Consider the following 10,833-nt stretch of genomic DNA (forward strand, 5'->3'; position numbering starts at 1 on the left):
GATCAAGGTTATAATCTTGTGATTTTTAATTACTTGCTGGTTTGCACACCGATTGTTAAGAGTTCACTGTGCACATATGGATTTCCTATGCTGTGAAGTTAATGTACTTAACTTTGGATCCAGACAAACCAGTCATGGAATGCAAACCTCTAGCATAGTACTTGAGGGGCAAAAAATTCATGAATATGATGGCCAACAATCCATTTAACAATCTGGAACCATCCTTCAAAACTGAGGTCTCATCTGCCTGTTCAGGTGGAAAGTAATGATCCCATGGCACAATCTGCTGACACAAATCCCATGGCACAATTCTGTTGACAATTTCAGAAGAGAAGGGAGTTTCTCCTAATAGATTTGGTTATTTACGTCTTGGTTGCCTGAAAGAGATCTATGGGTGTTAGTTGACTCATCGCTCATTATATCAAAACCGTGTGAGGCAGCAATAAACAAGGCAAATCGGATGATAGGCTATGTTGCTAAATCAATTGAATTTAGATTCCCAGACTTCATACTCGGCCTGTATACACATTTGGGCAGGCTGAACCTAGACTACTGTATACAATTCAGAGGGAACCTTATAGAGGTGTATAAAATTTTAAATGGGATCCAGAGCAATACTTTAGGATAATAATCCTTACATTTGATACAGTACCTTTTTTCTTGAGGAGGACATCCCAAAGCGCTTCACAGGATGTGCTGTAAAGTGGTTTGACTCTATTATGGGCAAATGTGGCAGCCAATTTACACACAGCAATAACAGATAAACAGTTATGACGTGAATGACTCATTTTATTTGGGGGATTGTTGGCCAGGACACAAGGGAGAACAAGAATACATAGGTTTACTGTTGTAAAGGGAAATTTCAGCTCAGATATCAGGAAATTTTTCTTTACTCGGAGGGTAATTAATGACTGGAACAGTTTGCAGGAGGGGTGTTTGAGGGACGACACTGGACTAGTTTAAAAAGTAGTCTAATGCTGTGATGGGAGGATGAGATCAAATAGGCCAAAGAGCCTTCTTCATTTAAATCAATCTTTTGTTTGTGTGGCATTATTGTGTGCAAATTGACTGCTGTTTGCTTACAAAATAGTCACTAAACTTTACAGTAAATACTGTGAAGTGTTTTGAGACATCCACTGAATGTGAAAGGTGCTAACATCATATGCAAGAATTATTCTTTCCATAGCAAAAAATCCTTCCTGTAAACAAGAAACCCAAATTATAATAATAACCTTACATTTGATATGGGAAGATGCCTCAAAAGTACTCAGAGGATTTACTGTAAAGTGGAGTGACTGTATTTGCACACAGCACACAAGAAAATTGACTTGTGTATGACGGTCACCAATAAAATAGTCTCCACACGTTACTGTAAATCTTGGCAAGTGCTTTATCACATGTCTCCAACATGAAAGATGCTAAATCAATTTCAAAGATTATTATTAAAATTCCCAATGCCCAGTGTGTAAAGTGAAGTATTACTCTCTTTCCTGAAGACTGTAATAATTTGATTTAGCACCAATCATGTCGTTAAAACTTCTCAATGTGCTTCACAGGATATACTGTAAAATGGTGTGAGTGATTGTATTTTGTAGGCAAATATGGCAAAATTTGCACATAACAATATCCTATAAAGAACCATGGATTGAGTGACATTTTATTTGCGGGACTGTGCCCAACACACTTTTCTACCGGGGAGAAAATGCCTTCGGCCTTTGTGCTCGTTTGTCTGAGGTTTTTCCTACCTTCTGAAGTACATGAAATTTTTAACATGACCAAAGCTAACTGGAAACTGATCATTCCATCCTAATAAATTAACATCAAACTATTCTATTCCATTGAGTCACAGTGAAAACAGTGTGTCAGAAACCTCAGTCACATGTTAATGTGTATGGGAAAGTCACAATGTAAACTTGCTTGCTGCCACTATGCTTCAATGATTAAATATGCACTAAGGTTTCAAGGTTTCTAATCTACTTTTCTGAACAACAGAAATGTTAGCTAGTACATTGGACTCTTATTTGCCACGGTTCAGACACAACATTGAAGAATGTTGTTCCTGTTTTTCTCTTTTATGCTAGAATAAAAGACTACTTAACTGTTCTCTGGGAGTATTTTGCGTCTGAGGGTGAACAATGCGAAACAGGCTTGTACAAACTTTTGGTTCAGTTAAGCACAACAAATCAACTCTAGTATACAAGAGAAACTGCTCACTTGTGAAGAGGAATTGACTTTCTAAAATATTATTTTTGCTCACAATTTCCCTTAAAGGATATTTACTTCTTGAATGTTAATAATGTTCTAATCTGCTGTTCTTGCACCCGAAAGGTACTAACTCGCACTTTCAATATGAAATCATCTGCCATAATTTAGATTACTCACTTAATTTACCATGCAAAACTATGATGGTGTTGTGGTAGAAATACCAGTTCCAAGGAATACGAGGAATTGCAAGGATTAAGTTCCATCTGCAATGTCACAATATGAAAGAATTGATGGAGTGAGTAAACATTTGTCTCAAAGCGGTCTTCATGATTGAAAAAAGTAGCTATTTCCTCTTCATTCAATTAGTGAATAGCAATTTGGCAGTCAGAAGCCTAGTTGTCTGTATTTGTCCCTACCGCTGCTCCTGCTGAGATCCGGTAATTCAGCACAGACCAGGATTCAAACCTGTAACCTACTGTTGTGCTTGTCTCAGTGTTCTCCTGAGCAGTGTACCCACAGAGCTGTCAGCTGAGCTGTATATGGGGGGGGAAAATTAACTGGGAAGTCAATCTAAAAGAAAGAACTAAAATAAAATAGTGGGGTTTTATGAACTGACTATGAGATTAGGTACATTTTACTTTGATTCAAGGAAAAATGCAAAGTCGTAGACAACTTAAATATGTTGCTTTCGGGTCATGACCCAACTGTGCAGCGCCTTGGGACGTCCTCCTGACGTGAAAGGCGCTTTATAAATGGAATCTTGTTGTTGTTGTTGTTGTTGCTGATGCCACTTTCTAAGTTCGCTTTTATTTAAGCACTGGAAACCAGTAAGCGCAGGTCCACAGGACACTAGCGCTATATGTGAAGACCCAGTGTTATAATGAGGTTCCACTGCAGATGGAAATGTGTGTTCTTTAAATGGTTAAAGTTCAAAGTACTCATGAGTCGTATGTTTAAACTGGGTACCACTTTGACCAACAGGATAATACATGGGTGACGTTCTGGAAAATGTGGCAAGTATTTGTAGAAGTTTCAAATTGTTGACACTGTAATTGGGATGGTTAGTGAAACTCACAAGATACGTGGCCACTTTGTGAAAAACAAAATCTGTACAAAAGGTCAGTTTTAAAAAAAAAAGTTCTAAAATCATTTGAAGAATTTAGCAACTGAATCCAGACACTATATGGGAATAGAGGATTGATTATATGTATGACTGAGACTTAAATTTCAGCTGCATAATAAAAAAAAGCTTGGGACATATATCAAAATAATAATAATCCTTGCATTGGATATAGCGCTTTTCACGTCTTCTAGGTATCTCAAAGTGCTTCACAGAATATACTGTAAAGTGAATTGACTGTATATTTTGTGGGTGAAACGCGGCAGCCAATTGCGCACAGCAGCGTCCCACAAACAATCATGGATTGAGTGACCAGATTATTATTGGGTTTTTTAAGGAATTATTATCCCCGGAAAAGCAATCCGCCATCAACTAACAACTGGGTTCCTATTTACTGCTAGTTAACAGAGAGTGTGGAGTAAGGAAACTTGCCCATTGTTTCGCCCTCACGGGAATCAAACCCAGGTCTCTTTGCTTGCGAGGCGAGTGCTCTAACCACTGAGCTACAGGACTCCATTGTGAGGCTGGCACATTCCAAGATATGAGTGACTGAATTTAAAAGAGGAAAATATATAAGTGCACATTATTTATCTCCTTTCCCCCACCCCAAAAAATGTAACGTTGGACAGTGACAAATTTACAAAAAGCTCAGATAACCTATAAGAGCCTTGAACTTGAACTTTGCTTCTGTGGACTAAGACAACACCAGAAAGGCCAAAGGTATTATTGCTAAGTAACTCAACAACATAATGTAGTAAATCAGCACCACTAGTCAATTTGGAAGTATTTATTACTTGTGACTGACTAAACTTTGGTCATGCTTTGTGGAGCTGGCAGTATTGTATCCCTTTGGAAATGGGAGTTAGTTTATATGTGGCAGAAAGGGCTTAAGGATGGATGCATGCTGAATCTTACCCACCATTATGGTTCCTTCTTCCACTCCCTAGTGGGGAAGTGGAGCTTATTTTATTGTTCTATGGAAATGTATTGTAACCTAAATAAAATGGGGATTGCTTAACTGAGCACTGCATTCTAGAGAGAACAGGTACATACAATTCACATGGAATGGGCACCACAGCGAACAAAGTAACCCCCACCGCCCCCCACCCATAGGTTTAACAGATTTCAGAATCATCAAAGATTCAGCAATATTCTAGGATGCAGCCAATATCGTGTGAATTGGAAAGACTAAAAAGAGCCTCCAAAAAGTAGGGATAAGGAAGAACAGAAACCGGTCATTGATCAGTCTGAAAAGTCTTCAAAGATGTCAGTGTTAGGCATGAACAGACTTGGACTGAACTGTGATGCATTCAGACTAATCTAGCTCACTGACCCTTGCAATGTGGCCTATAATAAATAAATACATACCTACATACATACACACACACACAAACAAACAAACAAACAAATAAACCTTGCATTTGATATAGCGCCTTACGACGTCATCGAGACATCTCAAAGCGCTTCACAGAATATACTGTTAAGTTAATTGACTATATTTGCCTCTAGGGACCTCGCCCCTGCTCCCTAGCTCGGCAGCCAACTCTACCTCTGTGAAATGATGCAAGACATTATCCTATAGGAAGGGTATTCTATACATGCAAATTATTGTTGCTGTAGCCTTGTATAGGAAGAATAGTTAACTTAGGTGAGGTACCGGAAGGCTGCTCTGTTGGTTTCCGGTTAAAGCCATGCCCCATAGTGAGTCAGCACCTTCAGTAAAGGAGCAGAGAGTAAAGTGGAGGAGGTGAAAACACCACACGGATATCATCTTAACATGACCTTTGGCTGAGTCTTAAGTTATATCAGTGATCATGTTTTCTGAAAACAGGCGTTCAAGGGAATAGCATAGTAAACAAAACCCACTGATCCCAAATAAAATGCTGACGGGAGAGGAGCTGATTCTGCTGTTCAGCCCCCTTCGCAGTTTTGCAGACCCGAGGCTGTTCTGGTTATTTGCCTATTGTCTGCTAGTCGTATGCACCTAACTAAAATGTCTGCTGTGCATGAATGAGGGACGGGTAAAGAAACACAAAATCTAGGCATAGTCGCCAGTGCCTAAATATATTGGCTTTTGTCCACCTAACACTGCTCCATCTTTGAACAATCAGGACTAGGGATTCCAAATTGTGCAATTTGATATAAATTGCTGCTAAATTAAAGTATTTTCCATATGGACATTGTAAATCCATATCCCATTTAAATTAAAACTATACTTTAACTACAATAAAGGTTTACTGGTGAGTTATGTACAGACCAGGCAGAGATGATGTAATGTGACTCAGTGAGTTGGGTAGAGATGTGTAGTTCCCAAGGTTACTGGGAATTTTAAAAAAAGGAAAATTAAATTCAGTCATTCGTCTTAAATGTTTGTTGAACGGGGAAGGCCTGGGCTGAGCCTTTATTTTTTGGTTATCTGGGTCTCTGACACACACAAAATGGCGCACACAGAAATCCATCACCATACTTATGATGCTCCAGACCAAACTACTGAGAGTTTTACATAATAATAATCATTATTTAGTGCCACAAACAGCAATTAAGTGAATGACCTCTTTATCTAGATTGTTGGCCAGGACACCAGGGTAAACTCCCTTCAAGCAGTCTGGGACGTGAGGAGCTCTGTATAAATGCAAGTTGTTCTCTTTTGAATAGTGCCACGGGATCTATAACATCACTTAATCAGACAGACAGGACCTCAGTTTGAAGGTCTCAACAGAAAGATGGCATCTCCAATAATGCAGCACTTCCCAGTATCACATGGGAATGTCTCAACAATGCCCTGAAGTACTGAATTGAATGAGGTTCCCTGGGGCAGTCTCAGTACTCCAGTTCCTGAGCAACCAGGACATGGAACCAACTCAACCCCAAAGAGACCCTATTTCATCCCGCTTTCCCAATAGTCATCAGTCTGTTCGGGAGGGTTCACTGGGCAATGAACGGGAGTGGAATCCCTGAATTTTCTTCTCCTTTCCACCACCGCTCCACCCCAATTACATGTCATTGAAGCCAATTGTACGAAACCATGACTTTCAACTATCCTAGCAATCAATCGACCATAGAATTTTACTTTAGTGCTGTAGACATTTACAGCACAGAACAATATTCACCTTATTGTGTCAATCCTATCTATCAGTTTGTATTGCTCAATGTGACATTTGGGCAATGTCCTATCCATCTGAGAGGCAAGAAAATAGAAATGCACGTTCATCAGTGATGGATACTTTGACAAATGAAAAGAGTGTGCGAGTTTGTGTGTGTGTATATATACATATAATATATATATATATATGTTACCATCCTCATCTTTCTGCCAGCATAAGGGCCTGTACGCTGGTGGAGAAAAAATCCTATATAGTATTCAACTCTTTAAACCCAAACTCAATGACTGGTGTTTTTTTGTCTTTTGATAGATGGTACCCGTAAAGAATGATTAAAAATAAACTACTTTACAGTTACTGTGAAGCGCTTTGAGACGTCCTCCAGACGTGAAAGGTGCTATACCAAATGCAAAGATTATTGTTATTACTTGCCCAGCTCTACTCAATACAATACAAAATTACATTTATAAAGCACCTTTCATGTTGGGAGGACATCCTTGACTTCAGGCATTTTTATGAAACCCTGCATTCTTCCCCAAGGAGGACATTTTATAAACCTAAAAAGACTGAAGGGCTGAGTGAACCTACCGAGTTTCGAACACAGAATCCATCCCAAGTCCGACTCTGCTGCCTGGGACACCAGATAAATCTTTCATCCTGGCAGTCTTGCTCTGTAGACAGGGAATTTAATACTGTTGTTTAGACGTACTGTTCACCTTTTCAAATGCACACAATGATGATGGTAGCAATGTGTTGCCAAAGATGATCTTGCTTACTGTTTTCTTTCATATTGTTGAAAATATTTTTGTTGTAGAGTATCAACTTACAAAACATAATGTAAGCTTTATATTTTCAATCAAAGGTAAAAGCAGGGCAACAACCCATCTGTTTATGCCTTTGATGTGAAATCCACACATTATATTTTATAAATACAGTACACAGGAGCAACAAAGTACAGTAGATAGTTTGTTGATCCTGAGAGCTAGTCAAATATGGTTGAAGGCCCATTATCTGGGATCTAATTTACTGCCCTGTGAGAGATGTTGCATAATGCAGCTTTTCAGAACTGCAAACACAATGCAATTTGATCCACAAGCCACCATCCTTTGAATTTGAAAGTTCAGGCTCAGCACATCTTAATAGCATTGGCTGTATTAGAATTGCATTCAGCGGCACTGCATTCAGTAGCACTCACTCCCGTTTTCATTCCCATATGGCTATTGTAGGAAAAATAGTATTACTGCCTCCAAACTGTTTGCCTCCTGTGTTTGCCTTCCATTCCAACTGTTGTGAGTTATTCCTGTAGCCTGACGTACAGTTTCACTGACGGGCAGCCGTCAAACCATATTCAAGCAAGGCGAGCATCAGGACAGAGTCCAGGCATGTCCTTGCCCCATTATCATATATAATCCCCTGTACAGATTATCTAATTGATATTGAAAGAAGAAAAACACAATGGCTCTCTGTGTGCGCTTGTGTATAAATATGTCTATCTGTAACTCTCACCTCGGGACACAGATAATTGCAACACCCCATGACTGCCCTGGTGTGATGGAAATTTGTCACATAGGAATTTCCCTGTATAGGTGGAATGCATGGAATTTTGTTTGGTTTGGATACTCGTAAGATGGGTTTCCGTGTTTGGTAGATACCCAGCTGACCTCGAAAAAACTGCAGCCCCGTGATACGGCTTGCAAATGATAGGACGTGTAACTTCATGCACAAATGGTATGTTCTCTATGTTCAGATCCCATCTAAAAATATAACTGGGGCAAGATCCTAGTGTTTTCAATGGTCATCAATGATGCACAGGGCGAGAAACATGTAGGAGGCCAGTGTTCACTGAGCAAAGGGAGCAGGGGCATAGATTTGGTTGAAGGGGGTTACAGAGGTAGGGTGACCTGCTTTGGGATGGGTCGGATGCAAGCACCAATTTGGACTGGTTGAACCAAATGCACGCAAATGCCAATCTGTGTGCATTTTATGGCTGGCAGGGTGCAGCACCATCTGGTGGACCAATTGGGCAGATAACAAAACAACAGCAACCACAATTTGCCCTCATAGTCATTGAAATTTATAATGCAGAAGGAGGCCTTTCGGATCATTACGTCTGCACTGATATTTGGTGCCTTTGATGTAGGGAAACATCTTAGTGTTTCACAGAGACATAAAGCGGTTATTTCCTACTCCCCCAGTTTGGGAAAATTATTAAACTTGCAATGACATAATCCCAGTTGAGAGGGAGGAATAACCTTGTAGGCTTGTGTCTGGATGTGTGTTGGGGTGGGGGGGGGGGGGAATGTGAGAAGGGAAACATTGCCTTTGAATTTCCGAAGCATTCAGTGCTCACTCGTACTCTGCTGGGGTGAAATGATTATTTTTTTAATGGGTGAGCCTGGACACTGTGTTGGCAAGAAGATTGACTCCATCTGGGATTCGTGGGCAAGGCTGACACTTCCAAGTCGTGTTATATTACTATTCAGCACAAAAATGTTGCAGGAAAATTATCCCATTGCATGAATCGTGTTGCATTACTCCTCACTTAAGACTTTTGGACGGCAAGAGTGGATGAATCTTCCTGTAACAGTACAGTGATCTGGAGCAGAAATCGTGGCTGATTTCTCCCTCCTCATCGGCCATCCCAACTCTTCCCTTCACAAGCTGCAGATCATCCAAAACTCTGCAGCTCGTGTACTGTCACCCACCAGGCTCCGTGACTCCATCACTCCCACCCCCGCCCGACTCCACTGGCTCCCCATCCCCAAGAGGATCAAGTTCAAGATCCTTGTCCTCACCTTTAAGGCCATCCAAGGCCTTGCCCCCTCCTACCTCTCTGACCTGCTGACTCCCTACCAACCTGCCCGTTCCCTCCGTTCATCGGGCTCCGGCTGCTCCATTTCTCCCGCCAGACCTGCCCTACCATCAGTGACTGGGCTTTCAGCCTCTCTGCCCCCATACTCTGAAACTCCATCCAACGGTCCCTTCAGCTTGTTTCCTCCCTCGCCTCCTTCAAGGCCGGTCTCAAGACCCTTCTCTTCGACCGTGCCTTTGGTCTCCCTCCCACCACTCTGCCTTCCCTCACCCCTATACCACCCCTTCCCCACGCTCGGGCCGCGACACCTGACTGTTCAACGCTTTGGAACGTATTCCCGATGTGAAAGGCGCTCTATAAATGTAATTTTGTTGTTGATATTGTACATCCCCACTATTACCCTGAGACATATCAATCACGTCACAAGCTATACTAATCATTCAGTTATTTAGAGTCCTGTAGCTCAGTGGTTAGAGCACTCGCTTTGCAAGTGAGAGACCTGAGTTCAATTCCAGGCAGAGGGCGAAACCTTGGGCAAGTTTCCTTACTCCACACAGAGCCTAATAATAATCCCTCCAAAACCAAAAATAATAATAAATTGGTCATTTCCAATCTACGACTGTTTGTGGGACATTGCTGTGCGCAATTGGCTGCCGCGTTCACCCACAAATATACAGTCAATTCACTTTACAGTGTGTTCTGTGAAGCTCTTTGGGACATCCTCCCGACGTGAAAAGCGCTATATCAAATGCGAGGATTATTATTATTATTATTTGATTTTGCCTCCAGGTGGCACTGTCTGTTTGCTTTTAGAACATGTTCCTACTGTAACAATGGCAGAGTTGCTTTTCTTACTTTCCTGTTTTTGTTAGTTTTTCAAAGTCACTATTCACCGTGTCCTACTCAATCGCGTTCCTCGTCTCCTCTTGTGAAGGTGCTAAATAAGTTTAGAGGGCAGTTCCATGATAGCCAGCAGCCCTCTAATGATACATTGCACTAAAAATCATTCTTTACGTCTGAGCCTCGTGAATGAAGGCTATTTGGGAAGTGGTGGTGGTGGGGGAGAGAGAGAAGTTAACAGCACAGCCAGTTTGGCTCAGCGGCAGGACTTGGAAGGGTAAACCAGTCACTGAGGGCAGGGAATCATCTCACTCAGTTCTTGTTAACCCTGCAAGGCAAAGCTCTAACAGGTAGGGTAGTCCTAGCTGCACACGCAGCAGGAAAGTTTGCCAGACAGTGCTGCCAAACTATGTATTTTTAGCTGATTACACTACAGCAGCACCCCAACACACAATCTGGGGTTCCCAAGCCTTGGCTCTTGCCAAGCTGCCAAGTTTCCAGAATTAGGTAAGCATGTTGATGGGTTTCTGCATGTGTCATATACCCGGCTGAACACAAAAAAGAGAGAAGTTAACACAGCCAAGTCCAGTCTGATATTCATATATAGACTTTGTAATATAGACTTTCTGGCTAGAGGTATTTAACTGTTATTTTCAGTTCTTCTTCCCAATGTCCCAAAGCCAGGGGCCACAAAGGGGTTCAGCACTAGTGGATGGCTTAACTAACTCCAACTAAGCTTGGATATGTGTTGCGTA

Source organism: Callorhinchus milii, unplaced genomic scaffold, assembly GCF_018977255.1.
Source record: "Callorhinchus milii isolate IMCB2004 unplaced genomic scaffold, IMCB_Cmil_1.0 Scaffold8, whole genome shotgun sequence".
Taxonomy (NCBI): Eukaryota; Metazoa; Chordata; class Chondrichthyes; order Chimaeriformes; family Callorhinchidae; genus Callorhinchus; species Callorhinchus milii.